This window comes from Strix uralensis, chromosome 3 (assembly GCF_047716275.1).
Source record: "Strix uralensis isolate ZFMK-TIS-50842 chromosome 3, bStrUra1, whole genome shotgun sequence".
NCBI lineage: Eukaryota > Metazoa > Chordata > Aves > Strigiformes > Strigidae > Strix > Strix uralensis.
The window spans coordinates 12804220-12830862 of NC_133974.1; the positions used below are offsets into that span (position 1 = coordinate 12804220).

The following is a 26643-nucleotide window of genomic DNA, read 5'->3' on the forward strand; positions in this document are numbered from 1 at the left end:
CTAGTATTTCCCAGCTATTTTAACTGCTATTTGTCATGAACCAGTAATTTCAGAGATCTACTCTCAGTAATGCCCTGTTCCTCTCCTGATTTCTACTCGTTAATCTATAGTCATCAATATGTTTTGTCCCACAGACATTACCTTCCTCTTATTGCCAACAAATTCACCTGCTGTTTTACCTTCCCAATAGTCAATATTACTTAACCATGCTGCAGCACTTTATAGGTAGATTTAAATCTGACTGTTATGGGTAATCTCAAATCATACGCAAACATTCTCACTTCACTAAATTCCACAAGACATTTATGAATAGATTTAACTTTTTTTCCCACTCTCCATGAATTGTAAAAATGTGTGATAACTGTTTTTATGCCTACTTTTACCATATTATGCATATAAAAGTACTATACAAAACTAGATAGAAGATGGCTTAAACACATTGCTATCATTAAAGGCTAAAAACTTGATAAAATATTTCACAGATCCATGTATTTTAACAACCTAGGAAGAAGTGCTATGATTGTTTAGGACAAAAATAGAATTTCACATACAAATTCCTGGTTCATTTCCAATCTTTGTCACTGAACGAGAATACAGTTTTTAGATAGGCACCTTGTCTTGATTTAAAACTTTAAAACAACAGATAATCTACCAGGTTTATTGCTGGATCAGGCCCTGCTTATGGTAAATGCTACACTGGTAGAGCTGTTAACATTCTCTGGTGTGACAATACAGGGGAAAAGTTAAAGGAAATGAAGGAATAAGGTAAAGAGTGGAATAAAATAAAATAGTAACAAAAAATCCCCAAATCCCCAAAACCCAGCAGCAAGAAACAGACTAATCTTAAAAGCTATTGTGCCACTTGCCAGGAGCTTGGAACAGCTAGTAAATCAAATCAGAGGACGTAATAAAAAAACTGTTGGCTGCCAGAAGGCAAAGAATTGTTTGAGCTGGTTATAGTTGTAGCACTTTTTTTTCTTTCGTTTTTTTTTTTTTTTTCCTAAATTACTTCAAAAAGACTCAGTATAAAGAGAAACTATTACAGAATCCCCTCTGGAACTGAAGAAGACTCCAAATGATGGACTTTTGGTAGCAATATTTTTCAATCCCCAAGATAAAAGGGAATACAGAACAAACAATATTCAGGAAATCTGCCTGCTTTTTCATGGTGGAAAAAATCCCTTCATCTTTCCTGACCAGAGCAGCTCCGTTACTAAGGCCAAGCGAAAGAGGAGGGGAGCAAGCAAATATCAAGAAATAGATTCAGGGAAAAGGATCAAAAAATCTTTTTTCTCACTTATAAAAAACTGTATTATACTCTGTGGGAAAATGTGTGTATCTTGGAATGGAAAAATGTAGACTTCAAGGCAAGTGGTATAAGGAGCCAGATTTACACAGACATATAAGCACTTCTATGGGTCTGGACTACTGGCTAATGTAGATGCTGTTACCTAATTGCCTTGGTTCATTTCTATTCAAGTAAGTCAAGGTGACGTTCAGTATAAATGTATCAACCGTCCCTCTGGAAGCTTGAGTGCTCTTATGAAATCTCACCAAGTACCTAAATAGCTATGCAAATCTCATCTGAAGTATTTAGTTGCTGCATTCCCTGCTCAAAATGCAACTTAAACTCTGTCACCTCTACTTTCTAAGAATATGACACCAGCATACAAAGCAGACCAGGCACTGAACTTCATAATGCTACCCTATGCATCCATGCCTTGTTTTATGTGGTACCACTTCTTAGCATTTTGAAGGTCCCAATTTCTTACACACTGCCACTGTGAAACATTCAGGTTGGCATTTGATTCTTCATAAAAATCGTCAGGCATGTGAATAATCATATGTCATATTAATGTTAGTCTGGGGGAGCTGTAAGTCCCAAGCTGTGAGCACACATTAAGAGAATGGGGTAAGGAATGTGCCTGAATAGCCCAGTGAAATTACTGGCTATAAGGTTGCTGAGAAACACCAACACGTATATAGATGTACACACACAATAAATATAGGCTAAGCTGGTTTTATTATGCAGACATGCTTAGCGTTAAGAGTGTCTACACAGTATTACCATGGCTCTGCCGTCAGATGGTTAGGTAACAGTAAATTGATTGTGAATCTCAGCCCCAAGTTGTCCCTCTTCTTCTTCCTTGTCCAATCTCTTCCCTGTACTTTTGGCTCCCTGGCAGCATGCCTGCCAAGCCAGTCACACTAAATCTGTGCCTGCTCATCCTGACTCTTTCTCCCACTTTCCTTCTCTCCTTCCTTCCTACCTGGCTCTTATTCCCTACCCAACACAATTCTCATCACCCCTGGTGTTTTATCTTTACTTTCTCTTTTCCATTTTTGGCTTTCCATGAGCAAAAGCAGTGAGGGAAACCATGTTCATAGCATGGAAGGTATATGACTAAGTTAAAAAAAAAAAAAAAAGTGGTAGGTTTGCTTAAGCTGCCAAGCAATTCATCTGGGCAACATCTTATTGATGTTTAAACAATCTTGGCATCTCCAGGCACAAAGACAACACAACCACTCCTAAAGAGCAGAGAGGGATGGATGCCCAGGCTGCCAGCAGGGTTGTCAGCATTTTGCAGAGGCAGCCTCTGAACGGGAGGGACCAGGGGCAGGCCTCAGCATGTTTAAATGATGCTGCACACTATACAATATTTGAGAGCATTTTATGTTAAAAAACAGGTTGTAAAGCTAAGTGAATTTTGGAGCTTAGAATTACGCTGTGTAAAGCTTAAACAACCTAAGGCAGCCATCTGATTTACAGGCATGAGATGCAGCTGCGGGGAAGAAGGCAATACTGACACAAATGTCTGCCTCGCATGTGAGCAAACGTGCGGGGTTTGTACATGTATGTGTACTCCTCTGACTACCCAAAATCACCACAGACTGGGGCTGTCTGTGAGCAGGAAGAGCAGGAGAACCAGCACCATTCACTAGTAGTAACAGCAAGTGAGACATACAGCATGTTTTCAGATCCTAAAGGATCTTTGTGAATCTAACCACCTAAAAAGTGGTACAAAAGGAAGAAGTGTGGGAGGAGTTTAATTTTTATATCCTCAAATAGAAAAAGAGAATTCAAACTACCAGGGAGAGAGGTTGTTACATTTTCTACACGTTGTTCTACATTCCTTCTTCTCTCCTTACCCCAAACAAAGCAGTGGTGAGTGAACCTATTAGTTTGACACTTGTAAGCAGGAAACACAAATCACTGTCCACTCATCCCCTTGTCTAGGTTTCTAGGTGGAGGCTTGAACTGGGTTTGTTTGTTTTTCCCAGAACAAATGCAGAAATGAACTTGACTCTTGCTGCTGCCAGTCTGCCCCTGATAAAAGGATAAAACGGAAACAGAAAAGGCATTGGGATCAGAGATGTCACTGTCATTTGTACTTTCTCTTAAAAACTAGCTATACTTTTCAAAAAAACTTTTCAGAACATCTAGGAAAAACCTTTTTTAAAGTTAAGAGGAACAATCAAATTGTTCCTCTGCTCTGCTTGCCATATAGATCCATTGACAAAAAAAAAAAAAAGAGAAAAAAATCTGACAGGCATGGGAAAACCCTGAGGAGCTGCAATCCTCCAAACAACCAAACAATTACTGTCCTGAAGTTTCCATCAAATTAGTGCCTGCCACCAAATAAAGCCACTTGACAGACTGCTCCTTCTTCACTGATGTTATACTTCCACCCTATTCCAGTATCGGTGCTCCAAACTTTTTTAGAAACATTATTTTTCCCTAACTTGAAAGGACCTAGGTTGATTTATGACTTAAAGAACCTGGCCACAACCAGAAGGACATCAAACTGCCAGTCTGTAACTTAATCTGTTCCCTCAAGAAACTGAATGAAAATGGCTTTTTATTATTAATAATGAGAGTAAATAACAAAAATCAGTCACAATTTTTAAAACTTTTGTATGACGAGGGACAACAGAATACTGAGCAATTGTACTATTAACGCCAAACTATCTGAAATGGTTGCAGAGAAAACCAAAAGATGATTCTTTTTCTCTAACACAGCATCCACAATCATGCACAGAATAATAACAGGGAAGTTATTATATAGTCAGTAGCAGGGAACTTGATTAATCCAGGTTATTTCTACCTGGGTGGCAGCCATTAGAAGCTGGATAGCTAATCTAAACTAGTCATCAAGGCTCCAATGTGCAATGGAGAGAAAAGTATATATACAAGATAAGTGGGATTAATTGCTCTCTGGAGATGCCTACTCTTGTTTGACTAACAAGAAAGCCTACACAATTAGTTTAGACTAAACATTTAACTTCTAGACAGATAGAGCAGCATGAAAAAAGCCTCCATCCCTTGAGCTCAGACTGAGCTGACTCTCCCACTCGGGGACAACTGCAGAGCCTACAGTCAAATTGTGCTTCAGTCCTCATGACCCAAACCTAGGTACTACCTGGCTGGCAGTCAGTCCAGTGAGGAGGCAGTGGATCATGGCTGAACTTGTGAGACAAAGTATCAGCTCAATGTTACAGCAGCCCCTGCGCAGACTCTTCCCAAGAAATTGTCTTTCTACTAATACAGCCAGTTGCCAACCTGTTTCAAACAGGTTTTTTGGGGTCCAGATTTACCAACAAAAATCACACAGCTTTATGTTCTCTGATTTCTCTGGCCCTTGTATGGCCATTGTCATATGTTCATTCAGTTAATGAGCTTCTCTTGCATGAAAAATGGGCACTATGTTAACATAATTCTTTTTAAAGGTATTTTTAATAGTTTTGACAGGTTAGTACCATTGACTTGCTGACAGTTCTATGGGGAACGGCTTAGCACCAACTGGCTCCAATCCTTGGTAATTAATATATAGGAAAGAACACAAGCATTTCTACAGTACTAGATTTCCATAAATCTATAAACTCATTTTGTATGAATGCATCAGTAAAAAGTAACTTTAAAAAATAGCATCTATCTGGTGTTACATAAAGAACTAGTTGTAACAACCCCACTGCATCTACAATGCTTAGTTTCAAGCACCCAGAGATAGGTCTATATCCTGTAAGTCCTATTTCTCCAAACAGTACAGGTCATTTTGACATTTTAAGAGGACTAAGTTACTAGGTATCTAAGCACAGTGTAAATTAATTAAAGAGGCTGAAGCAAATCGAGTCACACCCAAGGGTCCCATTTCAGACACCGTGTAACTCTCTTTCCTTCCAGGTGTCCTGACAAGTTTCTCTAAATTCTTGCTTTTCTTAAAAGAATTGTCCTCTGAATACAGAAATGGTATGCAATCATCGTTAACCTCAGCCTTAGTTAAGCTTCTTTGATTTGCTTTCAACCATGACATATACTCACTTTGTCCTTGCTCTTGCTCTTTAAAGCAGTTTATAAAACTTGAAAAAATGACTGCTTTGTATCATATGGAAAATAACTGTGCTGTAAGGAACAATACCAAGGCTGAGAAGCCTAAAATTAGACCTGCAAACTTTGCTTTCATTGGCAGCGATGTGTGTGCATTCATATTGTCCCAATCCTACATTCTACCTCTTCTATTCTTGCAAAACACACTACTCTCTGAAAAACACTGAAGTTTAAAATTAGCAAACCTCTCTGATTCAAGGGTATACTGACCTTGGTGATTGGCTATTTTGATCACATTCACCTTTAGGCTTCAATAGTGAATTACAAGATCAGCTTATTTTCAAAAGCTGTAGCAAAGAAAAAGCATCTGCAGAACAAAAAGCTGAACATCTCTGAAATGGTGCCTGGAATAATACTGTAATTTCCAGGTTGGTTTGTTTTTTTTTTTTCCCCTCCTAAGAAAACTCAAAACCAAATCTAATAGCTGTATTTTTCTACCCTGAAAGCAAGCTAGTGAAGAGATATGCACTACATAAAGTGGCTGGTGCTGGGCAACATGGGACTAACAGGGATAATTTAGTCATAACAGGTTAGCATCTACAATATACCCATTCTCTTCTCAGCTACAACCACTCAGTTCCCACTGTAGTCAATAGGGGGAATAAATAAGAGCAAAATGTATCCAAAAGGTCAAACTTCATGGATTTTCAAATGAAGAAATCCACAGAGAGGCTAAAGTGAAACCGATGCTAGCTACTGCCTTCAAGATAATGCAAGCCGTTGCTAGTGTAGTGTTTATTTTGAGTGTCTCCTTGTGGAATTTCAGGATAAAATAGATTGGCATTGAGCCTGAAGGGGGTATAGTCAGAGCAGTCCAATTTCAACAGACTATCACGATGAACTGTTCGGAGTTATTTTACAGGTTTATGGCTATAGCTCACTCTGAAGCACAGTGTTATTAATATTTGTAGAACACTATGATTTAAATAGCAAAACTACATCCACCACCTAGATACCTGCTGTATGCTCTGGCAGAACACTTTTTAGATAATTAAATACCATTAAATGCACCACAAATGCTATATTTGAGTTAGGATATTAGACACAGATATAAGTAATGCAACAGCTATTTATCCATCAACAAACACTGATGTGGATCTCTAATGTAGCACTAACATTAACAGCCTTAGGCACTAAATCAGGGGGTGATTTTCTGTCAGAAGACAGAATTTAATTCTAGCACTGTTGAAGTGAACAAGGATCCAAATAGTTTCTTGGGAGTTAGGACCAGGGGAAGTCTAGACAATGCTAGTCCTGAACTGCATTCAGTGTTTCCCACTGGAAAATCTGTGGCCATAAAAAGTAATGTTTTCAAAGTAAGACAAAGACCAGCCGGAGAACACTATTTATTTCATCACACTGATTTTGTCAGTATTTCCTAATGTTTCCTACACCCTGGAAACTGTGTAGGCTGTCCTTCAAGCTTCACTTACCCAAGCAGCAAGCTCCACGGGTCACAGAGTGGCATTTCAGACAATGTTGAGCTTTTGGAAAAAGAACTGAGGTTGGTTGCATCACTGAGACAAAACACTGATATTAACCACCAACTGCCTCATGAGTGGGCTGTCACAGCATGGAAACCCTGAGAAAGGTAAATACATCTTTCTCAGAACCAGGAAGTTTTGTCCTAGTTCCAACCTCAGGATGAGGTAATTTCTTCCTGGGACAGCCCTTCTTTTGTGCCTGTTTAAGCCAGGTAATTACCTCCTGGATTTTGTGGGTAGGAACATGATGTGCATTAAGTCCATTTATGGAGCTGTGGTTTCAGTCTCAGGCTTAGCTTTCTATTCTTACATACAGAGAGTTGCTTTTACTGCCTTAGTAACTGCCATCTTTTAAGTTTCTGTAATTCTTTCAAACTCTTCTAATGATTCAATCACTACGGACATGCCTATACTTGAGTATTAGTTCAGCCTAAAATCAGTAGTGGATATGAACTACAAAAGCTATTCCTGAGAAATTCAAGGCAGTAACACTCTCATCCCTTTCTTATTCTTCAGAAAAGCATCTTATTAACATAGCTATGTTTCCAGAGAATAACAATTCTCTAGACTAGGAGTATCTATACATAGAATTATTTCAGAACAGCTTTTCCCAAAAAACATGAGGAACTGAAGAGCTCCTCTTTGCCATTCACTTTGCTACATAAATGTGATCTCTCATGTTACATAGAAGATATAAGATCCATGGACCTAGATACTTACAGAAAGAAATTTTACATTATTATTGATTATAATGGATAATCAATAGTAGAATTGATTCTACTACAGGATTTTATCAGAAGTGCATTGGAAGGAGAATTACCATATAAAAATACTCTAAATTGTTAAACACTCTGCAATGAGTTGTAGAATCCTTTTTGAAAGATTTAAATTAAATTTAAATTTAATGAAACCTATTTTAAGAGATTTCCCACAGATCCCCCCACAAGCTAAGCACACTGTTTCTGAATACTTTATAAACTTCTCATACTCCATACTATACTGTATAGAGATTCTGCACAGAGGCAGAAGGTAGCTTTGCAAATTTCTTCTTGAATAATGTAGAGAAAATTAAGTAAGGCTTTTCTGGAGCCAACTGGCAGAGCAGAGGTAATGGCACAGTATTCTGAGACTGTGTGTGAACTAGCTGAGTAAGGAACTCTTCCTCAAAGCTTCACACAGACCTTGGGGAAATGTGAGGTTAAACTTGTGACCTGGCATACCTGATGTGGGATGTTTATTTCATAGGAAAAATGGGTTATCATTCAAGCTGTCTATGGTGTCTTCAGGTCTTTATTCACTTGGAGTGTCTTCATGGCAAGTGCCAGCTATCATTAAACTGGTGGGTGCTGAGGTGAATTGTGCCCTGGACTGCCAGAGTGCCCCACCTCCTGGGTATGTCCCCGGGACGGCTCTCCCCAGCCCACCCGAGGCAGAGACCTGGTGCCAGCAGGCTGTGCCCATGCCACATGCAGAAGCAGGACCCCAGCAGCATCCTCTGTGCTTTACTCCATGCCATCCATTCCCCAGCCAAGGAATACTTACTTCACTCCAAAGCAGTCTAGACATGAGCTAATATATATACCACGCAGATGCACAGATTATTACCTGACACAAAATCAGAAGAAACCATCTGATAAACTTAAGAGAAAAAATTTAGACAGGTTGAGTAAGCTTCACGCTAGTAAATATATTCCTATCATAATCTTTTTGAACAGCTACTTCATCTGCTCACCACAGAAAGGACTGCCTGCTGCTTCCCACCAGCCGTATTCTGCCTTTCCACTACTTAAAGCTTATTTTTATTTTGGCTAAGTGGAAGGGAGATTTGGAGAAATCCTTGCAGGAATGGCAGAATGCAAGGAGCTGCCTTGCCTACTAATGGATAGATGCTGCCCAGGAAGAGAGGCAGGATGAGCACTGTTTCCTCCCTGCTTGTTCATCTGTCCCCCTGGGAACACGCAAAACCACTGTGACACATTAAGGTATGTGCTGTCAAAGTGCCTCAGGCAGAAAAATAAGCTAAGTATCAAGTGACAGAGCCCTTTCAGCTAGCCATGGGATGTACGGCTGTTCCAGCCAAAGCAAAGTCCCACTACAGCTAAACCATACCTTTAAATTTTTCATTTAGAGTGATAGAAGTCCCATAGAATGGTCTGAAGCTACAGGAACAGAATAAAACTGGCAAGCTCTTTTGCTGAAAAACAACCAGACTGTGGATTTCTACTTTCAGAATACACACCTAAGCTGAAAAGTTTGCTGTAAGAGCTCTGAAGTCCTGCTATGCTGAAGAAAAAAATTGTACAACCAAATCTTACATATGGCAAATTTTCATATTTAGTCTTCCATAACGTGGACTTGGCTGACATCACTTAAAATAGAGCCTGATGGAGTTGAATTGGCTTATAGCCAATGTGATTAGTGCTCAAATGACTCCACTTTTAAATATTCTGCCATAATAATAAATAGGAAGTAATGATCACCCTCAGTTGGCCAAAGAAACAGAGATTTTTCAAAGGAAAAACAGGGAACACAACTTCTGGACCATTCCACATGAAATACGTACCTTTCATTTTCTTCTGCTCTAGTACTTCTTAAAAAACTATTTTTACCAGGTCTCAGTCTTTACATTGTCACACCCACTCCCCTCTGAAACAAGCAAGAACAGGTAACAGCCGCTCCTGCCAACTCTTACTGTAGTGACAAATCTCAGGCACAACCCATAGCTTAGAAGAATGTAATTGGTTATGCCTGTTTACTGCTCTGTACTGAGACATGTTCACGTTCCAGTTTTTTCAGTCAAACTGATTTCTAGGTAATGCTTCCCATGTTCAAGGGGAAAAGCGACAAAGCCTGTCAAAAATGGAATTTGGCTATATATTATAGTAGAGCTCTACCATTTTAGAGTCTGCCATAAAGCATACAACTGAGAAGAGGTCAGCTGCATGCTTCTTAACTACAGGGTAACTTCAAATCCAAATGAGAAACTGATCTGGGACCTTATTTTTATACAGTACTTTGACAACCATGTGTGCATGAGCAATTTTCATATGTGTAGTGGAGTGCTGACACCTGTATTTTATTATGCAAAAACTTAAGATGAAAAAAATATGTCAAGGACTATGGCTAAACTGATAATTAAAACTGATATAATAATTGTATGTAAATGTAACATAGTGATGTAATTAATCCAATGTAATTAAAACCCAGAGATAACAGAGACATGCATCTCCTCACTACTTAAAGAGCCCAATCTGTGCTCTGCAGCCCACTTCCTCATGAGCTCTAGTCCAAGTGGATCACCACCATCACACCACCACCCGACAGATCCCAGCAGCAAAAGCACAGGAGCCTGGGACAGATGTAAATACCTGCTTATTTCCACTTTATAAATATTCCAAAATTAGACTGGTGGTGGCCTAATCATTTAAATTTAAGGTATACAATAATTATTACTTTTAGTTTATTAATACTTTTATTTCTAGCTCATCAACTACACACAAGCACTTGCTTCTGTAAGAATTTATAAGGATAGCCAATATTTCTAAACTGCACTGTTTAGCTTCATACTGAGTACCTCAGAAAACCAAGAGGAAAAACAAGCCTCAGGAACAGGTCACAGGCAGACAATAATAACAACTCTATTACTCCATGGGAGGATAACTGCATAGTGATTTTAATCTGACATAATCCAGTTCTGCTGCCAAAAAGGGTTATACCCTCCAAAGAAAACCTCTCTCATTTTTGGAAACAACTCTTTGCCTAATGTCTTGTGTGTATCCCAGGATTTGTATGGCCATGTACAAGGCAGGCTAAGAAAAAACTGGCCATGCCCCTTCACACCAAAGAGAAAAAAAAAGGTCATTTAGGGGTGCTAAACCACAAAGGAGTAGGTAGTAATAGGGAAACAAGGAAGTAGGGAAAGCTTCCCTTTCTAGCAGATGCATGTGATTCAGTGACCGTATCAACCCAGCCAGGAAAGGCTGGGTTGGGCTGGATGGAGAGCTCAGCCCAAACTGGTGCCACCATTCATCCTCCTGCTCTCAGGAACATAGAGCACGTGGTCCTCAGGTAACTGGACATCACATTTCACTCAGGACAGACCTGTGTCACACCAGAAGTCCAACGGGACACTGCTTACAACCAGATTTCTAGGTCTGCATCCTCATTCTTTTCAAACACCAAATGTCATCACCCCATCAGCAGCTCTTATATTACTCATGTCTGCCAGATGCAGAAGACAATCATCAATATGGGAATGATACCTGAACTGTACAGGCAACTCTTTTGAGGAAGAGATTGGACTTTACTGATGTATGGAACTGAAACACCTGTAGCTTGTTGGTGAAAAATTTACACAAATGCCAAACATTTTTCCACCTCGACTTGTAACAACTAGAAATAGGGTTTTTGAGGTTTTGCCCAACCTCTTTCAAATTAGCAGTGCAAACTGAGTTCCTCCCATGAAAGGAACTTCACTATAGCACTGTGATCAAGCAAATAGGTAAAACACGGTCTACAATTCACTGTGAGAATCAGGGTCCTGAACTCCATCCTCTGCTTTATTATCAACTTTCTAAAAGCTTTTGGACAAGTCACGTTTCTGCCTTCTGCTTCATCATGTAATACAATGTGAATGAAATCACATCAAATTCTATATATCTGCCAATACCGTAGGTGTCATATCCCATTCAAAACTGACATCAGTGGTGAAAAACTACATGGCACAAATACAAATGCAAAATAATGAGCAACTTGTCATCCGAATACTTCAAAATCAGGGCCCCAAACTAACAGGTTTTTACTGCAGAAAAGCAGGATTTTAAAAGCAGCAGTTCAGTCATAAGATCAATGAATCATATGATGAGAGAACATATAAAGTCTTATGCAAATGCTTCACATTTTATTTTTCAATCCTTCTCCCCACTTAGTTTCATGTCCCAAATGCCTCTAGACGAGCAAATTCCCCTGCACCCACACAGAACTCACTGCCAGACGGCGCCTGCACTGGGGGTGTTTTTCTGGTCATTTTTAGGACTTACGTGTATGTGACTTAAAACTATCTCAATTCCCCTTCTTCTTCCCCAACAGCTACATCTGTCACTCATCTCGCACATACGGATAAGCAAAGTTATCAAGGCTCAGCTAGCTGGCTATTGGCATCTCAGTAAAGCTTCCTCTAAGCACCTAACTCAGATGCTTTTGCCCTAGTACAGTTCTGATACAGCTTGGCTATCTACATCTGAAGAAGCAGTTCAGAGAAAAGTGGCAAGAATCAGCTGGATTTATCACTAAATTCAATGTTTCCTGGAAAATCAAGTTTTTCCTACAAAGTTTTCTCACAACACCTAAAAAAAATCATGAAAAGTGGTGAATCTGTTGGCAATTTTCTAATTAATCACCCTTTTTGGTGAGAGGCTCTCCACTCCTCGGTCTTTCCTAGATGCTGACATCTTTGCCTTCTGATATCTTCAAACACTATCCTACTCCTTTTCCTCACTTCCCCCTTCCTTTTGATTCATTTAAAATGTCTTCTCCCTAGCACTGAAATCCTCACAGATCTGATCCTGCCTACATCTCTGACATGATTCATGATCACACCTTCTCCTTTTCCCCAAGTCTCATCTCCTTCAGGCTATGAGCTTGCTGAACACTTACACCTACATTTCTAGTCAACTCTATGTGTTCAAATCAACAGATTTTCCCATGTATTTAAATCTAGTCACTCGCAGAAGTGTTTTGGTGGTTCACAATATACTTTGCACTATTCAAATCCATTCCTTGATCCAATTTTTCCTGTAGGGATCTCACAGATCAGCTCACAGAATGATTATACACTTACATTTTATATACAAATATAACATATTTGTATGGCCTCGGACTTTGGTCCAGCTACTTTGGGATGGGATTGATTCAGAGAAGAAGTTTCCAGTTCACATGGGAATGTGAAAATTCTATGGGAATTTTTAATATGGAAATTCTATGGGAATTTTTAATAATGAAGCACCATCAAGTCATCCTTCCATTTGCTCCTAAGTATTTCCAGATGTCTGTGCTTGTCAACAGTGCTGCTGATGCCACTGCCCACTGATGGCACAAATTTCCTTTCACTGTACAATCACATCTAAGTGACTTTTACTGCAATTTGGGGTTTTGCAGCATGGCCAAATATCATAGCACAGTTGACACATGGTGACTTAGCTCCTACAACTTGAATTTGATCCCTTATTTTTTTGTTTATTCTCCTAGATTCAACATTTATAGAAGAGTATGTCATTACTCGAGTGTCCAGAGTGATACCACTACCTTAGATCTTTCAGAACAAAAGAAAAACTGCTAATTTCTGCAGACTTCTTGAAGGCATTTTCAATGGGAAACAGAAGTACAAGACTGAAATGGCTACTACCTGCTGTGTAGGTCTCACTAGAATCGGCAATCTCATGAATTACTATTCTGAATGACAAAATGCAGCGTTGCAGAAATCAGGAATGTGTTAGTTGTCTCACACAGCTTCGGATGTTGAAGCCCTTCTGAATATATCAATGCTGACAACAGTAAATGGTTGGGTTTACTGGGCAACACTGAGAATTACAGTCTCCAGATATCTCTGTTACATATAATACCAGAACAACCTTGGACGTTTCATGAACTCTTTCTTTTATCTGGAGATGAGCTGACATTGATATATTGTTATTGGTCATCACTAATACACTCTTATTGGCAACAAGGAGATGCATACAGCTGAAATGAGTCACATACTGGAACACCTTACTATTTATATGGAAAAAGTGGAATTTTCAAGATATCTTTCTGTATCCTCCTCACTGGACTATGAAATATAAGACACCCACTAAAACTCAAGTCATAGTAAGACAGTTATTTTTCACATATTTGAAGCACATGAAGTTGTGGGATTTTTTTTTTTATTTTAAGCTATCTGTATTTCACCAACATTAAAACAGCACTACAAAGTAATGATAGGACTGTTTGATACTGAAAGACAAATGACTTTATTATTTTATATTATTTATATTAACTAGCAAACAGTTCTCTAGCTCATTCTTGTCTAAAGAAAGCAAACTGCTTTGTGACTGAAAAACTCATATTAATCGATTTTGTTATGCTAATTAACAACATAGATGTTATGGCATTAAGTGGTATGTACATACTGATAGGAGGACCATTAGAAATAAAAAATGCCAAGTATGTTATGCTAAATTATTGTAACATTTTCAGTGTCCTATACATCTTCCTAACCTGATATTACACAACCCAGAAAAAAAAAAAAAAAAAAAAAAAAAAAAGAAAAAGAAATGCATAGGCTGTGTTCCTACTGTGTAGATTTACAAGCTACATCATGGGCCTTGCACTAAGATACAGGGAGTTAGGGCACTGAAAAGCAGACAAACACACAGAAAGAACACAGCTGTATTCAACATCTGCTCACACTGTATTGTGACTGCTTACAGACTTCTTTGGAAATACCAGTCTAGAGATATTGGGATACTAACCCACTGTGTTCTAGAATGTATCGACATTGCAGCCCCTGCAGCTGGAGCAGAGTGTGTGCCTGAGCCAACTTTTAACTCACTGTCTTTGCCGCTGCAAACAGCCCCACTGGGGCAAAGCAGAACACAGTGCAGGCTGCATAACCTGCTCAAGGGCAAGATGAAGACCTGAGTACATAAGCCATGCTAAGCGCTGTACTGCTGTGTCTGGCTTGCTGTAGGTACATCATGTATTTGGTTTAGGACTAGTCTGTCAGCATATTTCATTCACAACTTGGTGACTGCAGAATAAATGTATCCTAACTAGCTTTGCCAGAGATGGACTCAGTCGCTGCTATCGGGCATGGATTGGTTCAAAGTCACTCGATGAAACCCCTGAACATGCACCTTATCATTCTGCACCGGTGGTAGTTACAGTATCTCTTACATGTTCTTAAAATTTAATAGAAACATTTACCCTCATAGCACTGTACATACAGCTGCACTTCCTAGAACATATAAAAAGGCCAGATCCTTGTTTTATAAAGCTCACAGTTCAAAAAACAAACACAAAACCAGAGTTAAAATGCAAGACAAAAGAGGCATCCACCGTGGTGAAACATGCACAGCCAGGTATCGTTAAGGAGAGGGAGACTCTTAGGCAACAGGAGACTGTTGGAGCAGAATCAAAGAGAGGAAGCGGAGCCAGAGAGGGAGGAAAAAAGGGATCAGTAAAAGCTGAAGGATGAGATAAGACATGAGGCAGTTAGTACCTGCTGACACTTCAGGATTACATTCTCACGTAACAGAGTGGGAAGCCTGAATGAGTAATGTTCACCTCTTAAACCATGTAGAAACTAGTATTACTTATTGATCTGTGTTCCAGTAGCACCTCTTTGTGGCAGACACTTGAGAAAAATGTAAAGCATCATAACACCTCCCAACCCTCGTATCTCCCCAGACAAGAATTAAAATAAATAATAGACACTGAACTAAACAGCTAAGCACTCACCCAATGTGTACCATAGCAAGAGACAGCTCTTGTAAACAAAACTTGTTAATGAAGAATCATAAAGGCTACTTTGTGATCTACTTACCATACCTGAGGAGGAAAATGAAGCCTTACAAGCTACTTCTCTTAAGCACTCTGGCATTTCAGTAATACAGCTGCATCATTAGAAATTCACTGACAGAAGAAGGCAGGCATATTTAACGTACTTATACGGGAAAAAGTTTGTGATTCTTCAACTCTCCTGATTTAAGAATGCATAATACAGAAGTTTTAACAAGGTAAAACATCTAACATTCTGATTTCAAGGCCAAAAAGCATGCTAACCTTCTACATTTACTCATTCTGCATGGATGCCAAGGACCAGATTCCAAGCCCACTGGAGCACACTGCAGAGAATCCTTTGACCTTACAATGGGGTTGATGTGATCAGATCCAAGAGTACTAACATATCCAAATTATGCAAAAAAAAACCCAGGTGAAAAATACAGGTCACACTTTGTTAGAGGGCACTTGAAGTCATGATCCTTTTGTAGAAATCAGTCCGGTTTGCAAAAACCGTTAGTATGATCTGATGTTTTATGCATCAAACTAAAATTCCTTTTCAGGCTTTCATACTTTCAAACTCAAAGCCTTTTATGCACTTCAAAACAGGTATTTCAAGCCCGTTCCTGAATGTTGGTACTCATTTCTATCATTTGAAAAAAAATATACATTTAAAATGAAAAATACAGTATAAATTCTGTTGTAACGAACAAACCAACTAAAGCGATATTGATTGGATACGTGCTGGATATTAGTAATACTTGCACAAGTAACTTCTTGCAGCATTACCTGTTATATAAGTTGATTTTATATTCAGTGCTAAGACCTTGTAAAAATGTTCACTAACTTTTCAAAATCACATTTTTTTCTATATATACCAATTTCTGTTAAAAAAAGCACGCATTTTAATTCAAACTACTAATATCCCAAATTTCATTTTCTAAGAGTCTTCAGTTACTTTGTGTTTCTAAATATAGCAGATAAGAGTACACAGAAATATGCTGTATTCTAAGAGCTTTTATAAACAAGATGTTCTAATTTTAGAGGACTCCATTCTGAATAAAGTCTAATTAAATACACAGATATTCTCAAATCCAGTCCACAAAAAGGATAATATTCACCTCTCCTCACTGCCATTTAATTCTATCTTATAGTGAATGATTTAATACCTACTTTTGCGTAAAAATGTTTCCTAGTAAGTGGAACACTAATCTTTTATTAAAAAAAAATAATTTCCAGTAACAGACTGCCTTTGTGAAATTATTTTTAGATATTAAAATCAAGTCATAGATACTCAAAGCACACCTGATTCAACAGCTGGCCTATTTAAGATTAATATTCTTGCAACTACTTCAGGGATTGATTGGCTTAAGAACTGGTAATGAAGTCCAGAATTAAGATGTGAGGTGTACATTTTAACGCTAAGGATAATTAATTATTAGAAAAGCTTAGGGATAACTGAGATAAATTTTTCATTATCTGTGGTCTTTAAATCAAGACTGATTTTTTTTTTCCCAAAAAATATGTATGTGTTTCATGAACAGGAGACTAGATAGAGGCATCACTGAGTCAAATGTTATGGACTCTGCTAGACACTTGGTTAAAATTCTCATTGTTCTCCCTTGTAGAGTTAAACATTTATTAATCTGAAAGCTTTCACCTCTAGAACACAACTTCCTATTTAGCTACAAGTTAAAACTAATTGAAGTAATTTTCATCAAAAGGTTTAGAGCCTTATATTTATTAGTCTAACAGCTCTGTAAATTACTGTCACAGCTTGTTTTCTTCCTGAGTATACATTTAGACTTGTACAGTGCTGACAGTATATTCTTCATCAAAGTTTGAACAACCAAGGTAATACCATTGGTTGTTATTATACTGGTTGATTGAACTCATTGGGAGTTAAACTAAATTCCACTATTTTCTTATGCTTAACTGTAGTATGAAAATACCTTGACAGGATATAAAAAAAGTAAAGTTAAATTTATAAGTCTTACCATTACGGATCTCAGTTTTTATGTCTTTTCATCAACAAACTTTGAGAAAGTCTAAGTTAGTGAACAATAAATAGGTAAAATTACGCTTTCTGGTATTTAGTAAACTATATAGTGGAGCTGCATAAAAACAATGATGCTTTTCTGAAATCATCAATTATTTAAAATTAAATCTGCTTTAAGTCAAAAGTGATTAAATGTCATTTTAATCAAAAAGTTTAGTGTCTCATATATATTAGTGTAAAAGCTATAAAAATGACCATTACAGCTTTTTTTCCTGCACATCAATTTAGACTCTTGTAATGCTGATTATACATTCTTTCTCAAATGGCTTTGTGATGATAAAGAAACTGATTTTTAAATTCTTTATCGTCCTAGTATGAAATTATTATAATTATCTTAAAAGATTCACTTGATTACCTGAAGTTATCACTTCTCATGACTTCAGAAATCATAGGCTGTTGACAAACTCAAGAATGTGGCAAACTCTTGCTCTTTGTAAACAGTGAAATTGGGTAAGCTATAATATGTTAAGTTTGTACAGTCTGGGATTGAAAATGTGTGTTTTGTGTGAAAATGTGTGTAATGGTGTTTGTTCCAGGCAGAAAATCTTCCATAATATCTGTAATATTTCTTTGTTTATCCTTTACATCAGAATTTCAGAATACATCGTGTTTAGGTCAACAAAAGATGCATTTGTCATCTCACTCCCAATGAACACTGTTTATTTCAATTAACTGTGGTTTTACAAGTTATTTTACAAAAAATATTCCGTTCCTTACCCTTCTCCGGGGAATAATCACAAAGAAAAACAGCTTGATATTTTTATTAACACATCAGCGAAACTGAGTATCAAGTGATTTCTATCTTTTCCTCTCCTTCAACTGCCTCCCTGAAACTACTCACTTTTTACAATTGTCAGCTATGAGACCATCTCTAATAATCTGACTTCATTTCCTACATGTGTATTATTGTCCTTTGGGTCATACTCATATCTAAATGCAGAAAAGCTCCTGAAAGCAGAAACCTCGTGCATAGCGTCAACACAAAGTTTAAACACCAATTGAAAAAATACATATATATCTCCTTAGCAACTTAATAACTTAAAAAGCAATATGGATTTGAAGCACTACCTGGAGATTTTGTATTCCATGAACAAGTATCCTTTTCATCATCTGTTTCATTATCTTTGTAAAGGATTATAGCTATTACTCTCAGAGCAATAGCGTAAAATTCAAGAGATAAGATTCTCTGTTTCTGTGAATAAAGACAAGAGTTGGAGCTGAGGTAAGAAAGCGCCTCCCTGTGATGGGAGCCCACCTGGATCCTTATATCTTACCACAGCACATATGCTCATAGCCTTCCCTATTCGTGCTGTATTCCCGTATCAGGCAATGCTTTCAGCGATGCCATGTAGCGAAGCTAGAGAGTAAGTCATGATCTTTCCCAAGGATTAAGGGAAATAAACCGTGAAGAAGATAATTGGTCAAAAGAAAAGCTATCCAAAGATGCAATTAAGGCACACAAAAATCAGAGAAGAAATGAAATTACACCCCAAAGGAAGAAAGAAACAGGCCAAGGATGTATAGAACGGCAAAAGGTATGCAAATGCAAGTAATGGGGGCCCACAGGAAAATGGGTACAGATGAAACTGTCTGGTCTCTTTATAGGGAAGTCAAAATTAGGCATGAGGAATAATTCAGGAAGACCACACAGTTGCTCTTCTCTATTAGTGTAAGACAAAATTAAAGGAAAGTGCAGAATCAATTGTCAATCAAAACAATTCTGAAACAAGTTTCTTTTTAGACCACTCTAATGACAACGGGTATTTAGCCCGAATCCACACTGGTAAAACAATATGCATTAAAAACAAAGGGATGAGGACCAGTGCTGAAAACGTTTGACGTCACAGACAAGAAGGACAGTTTCTCATGGTAAGTGCTATGTGTTTCAATTCCAAGTACTTTAAAAACAAATTTGCCTATCATATTTTAAATTTTCCAAGTTCAAGTAGTGTACACTACTGTTTAATTCACAATTAGAGGATGAGTCAGCATTACTTGCCCAGGTGACATAAACTTCTGGAAATCCATGGGAATCTGCAAAATTTACAGAATATAGAATATCTAAAATACGAGCGTGAGGCACAAACATAATACAAAAAATTCAGGAATGCACAGTGCAGTCAGATATAACTTTAGAATTCCAAAACAGAAAAACAGAATCAGAACTACAGTTTGAAAAGTACACAATTTTGGAAGCTCCCATAACAAAGTTCACTGTATTCATGTGTTTGTTAAAAGGATTCTATATTCTCCAGTTTAGATCCATCCTGCCTGCAGCTATATTGAGAGTACAGACAGAAAGAAAAGTCAAGAGGGCTATACCATCCCAATACACTGGAAAGAGAAGAAATAGAGCTGTGGGAGCTTGGTACTGCAGCCCATTCCCCACACCCTCAAGGGAGACTGTGCTGGAAAGCACGCCGGGATCCCCAGCGCACCCCCTGAGATGCTGCAGTCTGCAGATGTCGCACCCTGGGACACACACGGCGCCTTTTCCAAACAGCACCAAAGCCAGCTTCAGCGCATCGCTTCCATCCCACACAGCCAGCCTGATTTCTGCAAGCTGAACCAGCAGCCTTCTGTTCTGCTCTGCTCTGCCCTGTCCCACCCTACCCCACCACATCCCAGTTAGACTTTGCCTTACCATTCTGGCCAGAGCATAATTTTTCCTCTAGTTGGTTCTGTAGTGTGGTATCAGCTCTGACTCTTCTAGTGTATTACATCAGGGGAGTGCACACAGGGAACCGTACCACAGGACTGACGGCAGCGGGGACATCGCTGGCATTTGCTCTGCGGTTGTGAGGTTACGTAACGCTGTGATAGTCTGAAGTAGATGTCGCTCGACAACACAGCCGATGTGCTGTCAATAGCTGGACGTTACAGAACACGAGGCATGTTGAAAAATCGACGGTGTAATTCTATGCACAGGCTATGCATTTGTACGGGGCAAGAAGATAGGGCAACCTAAGAACTGCCATCTTTTATCAGTTTTCATGTCAGAAAAGTTTGTGGCTAAACTCCTTTTGAGCCCAACAAGATAACAATTCAGTCCTTAATTAAAAGGCAGGAATAATACAGAATGAAGATTAAGAGCATGTTTCCATATTTTTCCTTGACAGCAGCATTAGCCCAGACTACTTTGTGCTTTTTTGAATGGAGAAGCAAAATGTAATTAAAGTTTTAATTAAAATTGATCACAGTCCACAAACCTGAAATGGATAGTGCTGTTCTAACACTGTACTGGAAGAACTTTCAAGTAAACTCATGTTCTTAAATGAACTGTGTTATTTAAAAAAAAAAAAAAAAAAAAAAAAAGGCATTCTGTCAAGTAAAAGGGTAGTAGTGAAAACTAATGAAGCTGAAAATGTGTCATAGAAGCTAACTACTAGTAAGCATGTATTCTGTAAGGGCCAGTGAATATGTATTTTACAAAGACTGATCTTCCTCACATACTTAGTATTCTCTGAATGTGAGGAATCTGTTCCTTACCATATTCCAGTTAGTAGATATGTGCATCTTTTTCCTCCTCGTAAAGAGGTGATGGTAGCTCTGAGAACTGAACTTTCTAATATATGAAGGAAGAGAACACCTATCCACAGAAACGCTTGCTACAAAATATCGCTAAAAATATTTTGCCAGCAGAATTGTTGGGAGAAGTACCTGTATCTCAAACACATCTGTTACATTAACATCTTCTGTACAAGAACATGGAATTTATTCATACATTTGGCCTTTAGCTAATTGGCCAAGGCTCTGGTGTGCAAGTAATCACACTTCAATTTTAATGAAAAGGGCAGGTTTTTTAATCACCCTGTTATCTGCACGGTTTCTTTGTCAGCCGCGAAGCCTGGCCGTGCCGGTAATCGCCGCTCCCTCCCCCGGCCTCGCCGCACCGTGTGGGGCGATGCGGGAGAGGGGAGCGCGGTTCCCCCGGCGGTACCTCCGCAGCGGGCGGGAACTGCGGCCGCCCCGAGGGCTCCGCACGGCCGGGCTCGGGCTCCCCCTCCGCGCCCGCGGATGGCAGAGCGCCCTGTCCCACCTCCGGAAAGCCCCTGATCGGGCTCCTCCAGGAGCGGGGAGGGGGGGTCCTGCAGTTGCATAAGATCAGGCTCCCCTCCCCTTTCCCCCCCAATCTCCGACCGTTTCTCCCCACGTCGGAGGCCGGAGCAGCCAACCCGAGCTGGGGCAAAACAGGGGAGTGCCGGGAGGGGGGGGACACAGACACCCCAGCAGAGGCTCATGGGGCTGGGGACAGGATGCAGAGGCGGGGGGGGGGGGGGGGACCTTGCAGGTGGCTTAATGCAGGGAGGGGACCGCCGGCTTTGGGGGGTGGGGGCGTTCCTCAGTGGGGAGAGGGAGGGATTCCGGGGGGTGGGGACACCCCCGGTGGGGCGGGAGAAGCCTTGCCCCGGCGGAGCCGGCGGCACGGGCAGCCCTGCAGTGGGCAACGAGCAGCGGGGGCTGGCGGTGCGCGGGGGCTGGGCTGTGCGGGGGGAAGGCAGCGCGGGGGGGCCCTTCCAGCAGCCCCCGCCGGGCAGTCCGCACCGCCCCGCGCAGAGCCCCCGCGTCCCGGCGCGGCTCTGGGGAAGCGTTCCCGCCGCAGCGCGGTGCTCAGCGCGCTCCCCCGGCACCGCACGGCCGGGATCCGGCCCTCCCCGGCGGGGGCCGAAGAGCTCTTCGCGGGGGGGCTGGGAAAAGGAGGGAGAAGCAGCCCCCCGGGTCACCGGTAGGCATGCCTCCCCCTCGCCCCCCACGCACAGCACATCTCCACGGCGGCGGACAACTCATCTTCCAGCGGTGCTTGCGCGCAAAGTTGCGCCGGCCAGGCTGCCCCCCGCCCGCGCTCCTTCCCTCCCTCCCTGCGCGGCCGCGCACGCCCGCGGCCCCCGCACTCCTCTCCGCTCGGGTCAGCGCGGAAAACGCCTCGCTCTCCCCCCACGGCTGCTCACGATCTGCCTCAACCTGCTCCGCCTTTTGTTTTGATCTCTGGAAATGAAATTCTCTCTGCTGTCGTCTCCTTTCCCTCCTCCCTCCTCACGCCTTCGCGTGGGAAATGATTTGGATCGCACGCCGGCTTTTGTTACCTCCTCCCACCTCCATTTTCACCCCGACCGCTGCCCAAGTAAAGAGCCGGAGCGCGGCTCCGCCGCCCCGCACCTGCCCCGCACCTACCGCGGCGGCGGGGCGAGGCGAGCGCGCCCACCGGCAATGCAACCTCCTGCAAACACCTCGCGTGTTAAATAAGATAAAATAACAAAATAAAACATCTCTTACGGACAGTAAGAATACCACTAAAGCGATCGCAAGGATCGGGAGCACTTCTGCCTTCCCAGTGGGTGTGATGACCTTGCGAGGATTGCTCTTGCTCTTCGGTTTCGCACGGTCTTTCTTTTTTTTTTCCCCCCCTACTGGAAAAAAAGACCTTTTCGCTCTTTTCAAATGAACGAGATCGCCAAAGACTTCCACTTTCACCAAAACATTTCCAAGCGCAAACTGTTAAGCGACAGATCAGTGCTTCCTTTGGATGTTGTCGGTATTTATATCCGGATCGATGCGGGATTCGGTCTCTTATCTCGCATCAGTTCACGGCAAATCGCCGCGGGGACAATCTCCCTCCGTCTCGCCCGTAAAACAACAACTCCCGCACACGGAGCCGCCAAGACCCACCGCGCACAGCAACTTTGGCGGCGAGGACGCGCCCCGAGCGCCGAGGAGCGGCCGCGCTGACCGCACCGCCCCGCCGCCCCCGCCTCAGCCCCCGCCGCGCCTCCGTCCCGCCGCACTCGCCCGCAGCCCCGCCGCCCTCCCGGGAGGAAAAGCCCCGCGCCGGGCACCCCGACACAGCCCCGTCCCTCCCCACCTCGCCGCCCGGCTGGCCGCTCCGCCGCCGGCGCCTCGGCAAAGCTTCCCGCCCGCACCTCGCCCGGCCGGTGGGCGGCCGGGCGGGCGCCGACCCGCCCCCCCCCGCGCCGCCCCCGGTTCACCCCCCCGGGGCGCACTTACAGAGGGCGCCGAGAGCTGTCCGCGGTGCGGAGGAGGGCGCTGGGCCGCGGGGTCCCGCCGCGGTGCTGGGGCCGGAGCGAGGGACGGCGGCTCGGTGCGCGCCCGCCCGCCGCTCGCGCCGCAGCTCACTCCGCGCCGCCGCCGCGCGCGCCCCCGCTCCGCCCCGCGCGCCGCCCGCCCGCCCGCACTGCAGACCGCCGCCCCGCGCCGCCCCGCGCACGCGCCGCCCCGCGCCCCGAGCATGCGCGCGGCCGCCCGCCGCCGCGGGCGCGAGGGAGGGGCGGGGGGCAGGGCCCGGGAGGCGGTGGGCAGCGCGGGGAGGGGGGACAGTACCCCCCCCGCGGGGGGCGCTCCGGGGACTCGAGCGACACCGCCCGCGGCGCGCCCGCGCGCTCCCGCGGCCCGGCGTCGGCCGTGGCCATCGCGCTGCTGCGGGGACGCGGCCTCGCCTTGTGCGTCGCGCGCCCGTCGGCGGGCGGAGCCGTCGTCGGTGACCGCCGTACGTGCGGGGACCCCGCGGCGCGGTGCGAGCTGCGCCGGGGTGGTGGCACTTGGGTCCCGCGCGGGGAGCCACCTGCAGCCACTACCCACGTGCGGAGGCATCGCCTTGCCTCGCAAGCCGCGCTCTCAGCAGTGGCTCTTTTCCACAAGCTTCTCGGAATAGCGTGGAAGTTAATCTTAGATAGTTTAACTTGTGTAACGTGCAGCCCTTTGGTGTAAAACTCAACCGATCTTGCCCTTCAATATAAAATCCAGCTGATGCTGCCCGTCCCTCGCTGCTGTCACGGCTGTAGTAGTCGCTGTTCTGGCAGGAGTAAAAATCAGGGCTCTCCCTAGGCGTTGCACCGCATATAACTAACTGATCGGTAGGCCCCTTCTAAGGCAAAGACATACGTAAATGTTTACTTTCATGCATGGCAAGTTCTGTCACTGGCTGTTTACAATACATAAATGAAGCATATTTACCATGTCCTAAGTGTAACACTAGAGCAAGCAGATGTGTACAGCAAGGAGGTGAAAGGAGGGCAAAATAATGACATACATAAAAAAGAGTATCTAAATCAAGCCATGTCCATTTTTATCTTGCTCATTGTTTCAGAAAAAAAAATAAAAACACAAAGATTGTATAATACATGATAGATGGTAATAGCTTTTAGTTTATTGTTGAAATGCCCAAAGAATTAAATTATAACACAAACTGATGCATTAGGTATTGTACAAATGCACATGAAGATACAGTATATTCACTTTGCTAATGCAGACAATTGAATTAATTAGTTTTCTGTGTGATAAGCAAAAATCACTAATTTTACACCCAGATCTACTTATTTTTTTTTTTTTTTTTTTCCCCCATAAGACAATGATTGTATGATTTCATGCTTTTCTGGACTTTCCCAGAGCATTCCTCTTCCTCAGATCATATTTTGATTCTCTATAGTGCAAAAATGCAGCTGAAAATGCTAAAAATATAGGTTGATTCCAGACTTAGCACAAACAAACAGGAGGTGATTCACTTCACTGTCTCTGAAATTCCTGTTTTATTTGTTCTGATTAATTTAAATTATTTTGTGTCATCTTCACATTTTGCTACCTCATTGCTTGCTTGGCCTGCCAGATCATTAATAATCATTTTTAGCATAATGAAAGTTAGAGTGCTGTGGCATCTGCTTGGTAAGTTTTAACCACATTGTTTCCTCGTATTTTCTGTCTCGTTTGGCTCTTCATAAGTTTGTCTCTTACCACCCACAGTACAACATTAATTCTGTGTGACCTATTTTGATTGTGTCCATACTGCAGTTGCTGCGTGACTTCATCTCATCTTGGTAACTCTTCTAGTGGTAGCAGTGCAGCTACGGGAATGCAGAGCTCTGTGTTGGCTCTAAGACCAGGTATTCACTTGGTGTCTTAGTTGGATTTTGCTGCTGTTTCAGTTCTTTCACAGCTACGGAGGCAGCAATATTTCGGTCAGCTGTTTGAAAGCTGGCTTAGGGTTGGCTGCTGAGTGACTGGCCCTTATAGAAGACATGCCTTTCGATATTGTTGGGAGGCATGCTTTTCAAAAAGGTGCTAAGCATTTGCTTGTCCTCAAAAAGCAAAAATTGTAGGTTGAACTTTAAAACATTGTGGCTAAAGCACATTTACATAGGACTTTTCATATGTCGTACATCTTTTTCATTGAATTCAGTGACAAAATTATGATTAAAAAGTGTAGATTAAGCAGAAGATACTATGCAGTGTGTTTTCATGTGTGACCTTCCCTGCCCACATGTAGATAATTCTGTATAAAATGAGGCTACATAGACTGCATTTTCAAATGCATTTGAAAATATGATATTCATTCAAAAAAAGAAGTACTCTTGAGGTATTACCCTGTAAAACTTTGGCTCATTTTTTCATGTTACATCACTGTAACAATGCAATACAAAATCCCATTTGAAAAGTATATATATATATATATATAAAAAACTTCCCCGTTCGCAGTATTATTGCTTAGTCCAAAATGCCCACAGAGAAGCTTCATTTTGCTGTAAATCGTCAGTTTAATAAATGTTGGCTATTAACCATGCATAGGGTTATTGTTGAAAAGGTACTAATGACATTATCAACAATTGTGCTATTGTGACATGTCTTACACTGTGCTGTCCTACACTGTACACAATTACTGAAGGCTTTTGTAAGCTGGGTGTAAAAGTTTACCAGTTCAGACTGTGGCATTTTCAGCCACTTAACGTTAATATTGTGTTTTACACTGCGGAGAAATTAGATCCACTGCACTTATTTATCATATAGATAATCATAGGATTTTTCATTTTCTTGCTATGCAGTTCTTTGGATTTTGCAAATGAAACCAATTATTGCCATTTAGCAACTTTAAATGGTTTTTAAACCTAAAGAACAGATCGCTCATAATAGAGCTACAGCAATTTAAACAAAGTCAGGATCTGACCCAAAGTTTTATTTTAGCATCAGAATGAACAGTGTAAATATAAGAATTCTTAGCTTATGAACAAATAGCACAAAAATGTAGGTACATGTTCCTTTTACAGTCTGCCATGGCTTACATGGGTCTCCTTTAAACTTTGAATCCTAAACGGTCTGCTTGTGGCTTTGAAAGAAGCCAAGTGATGCCCTAAGCCTCTGATCTTGTCAAGGGACATAGATAGGCATCTCCA

The 26643-nt window shown here is 41.7% G+C and overlaps 1 protein-coding gene across 3 annotated transcripts in view; it reads right to left on the reverse strand.

Annotated features, from left to right (window-relative positions):
• Positions 1-23639, reverse strand: part of VSNL1 (visinin like 1) — a 90711-nt gene extending 67072 nt beyond the window's left edge. Inside the window, exon 1 of one of the 3 annotated variants that reach the window (XM_074861527.1) lies at positions 23471-23639. The gene's annotated coding sequence lies outside the window, so the exon portion shown is untranslated. Of the gene's footprint in view, positions 1-22741; positions 23068-23470 lie in introns of those variants that run through there. The other 2 variants (XM_074861525.1, XM_074861526.1) reach the window with 2 other exon arrangements.
• Between the last annotated feature and the right edge of the window lie 3004 nt (positions 23640-26643).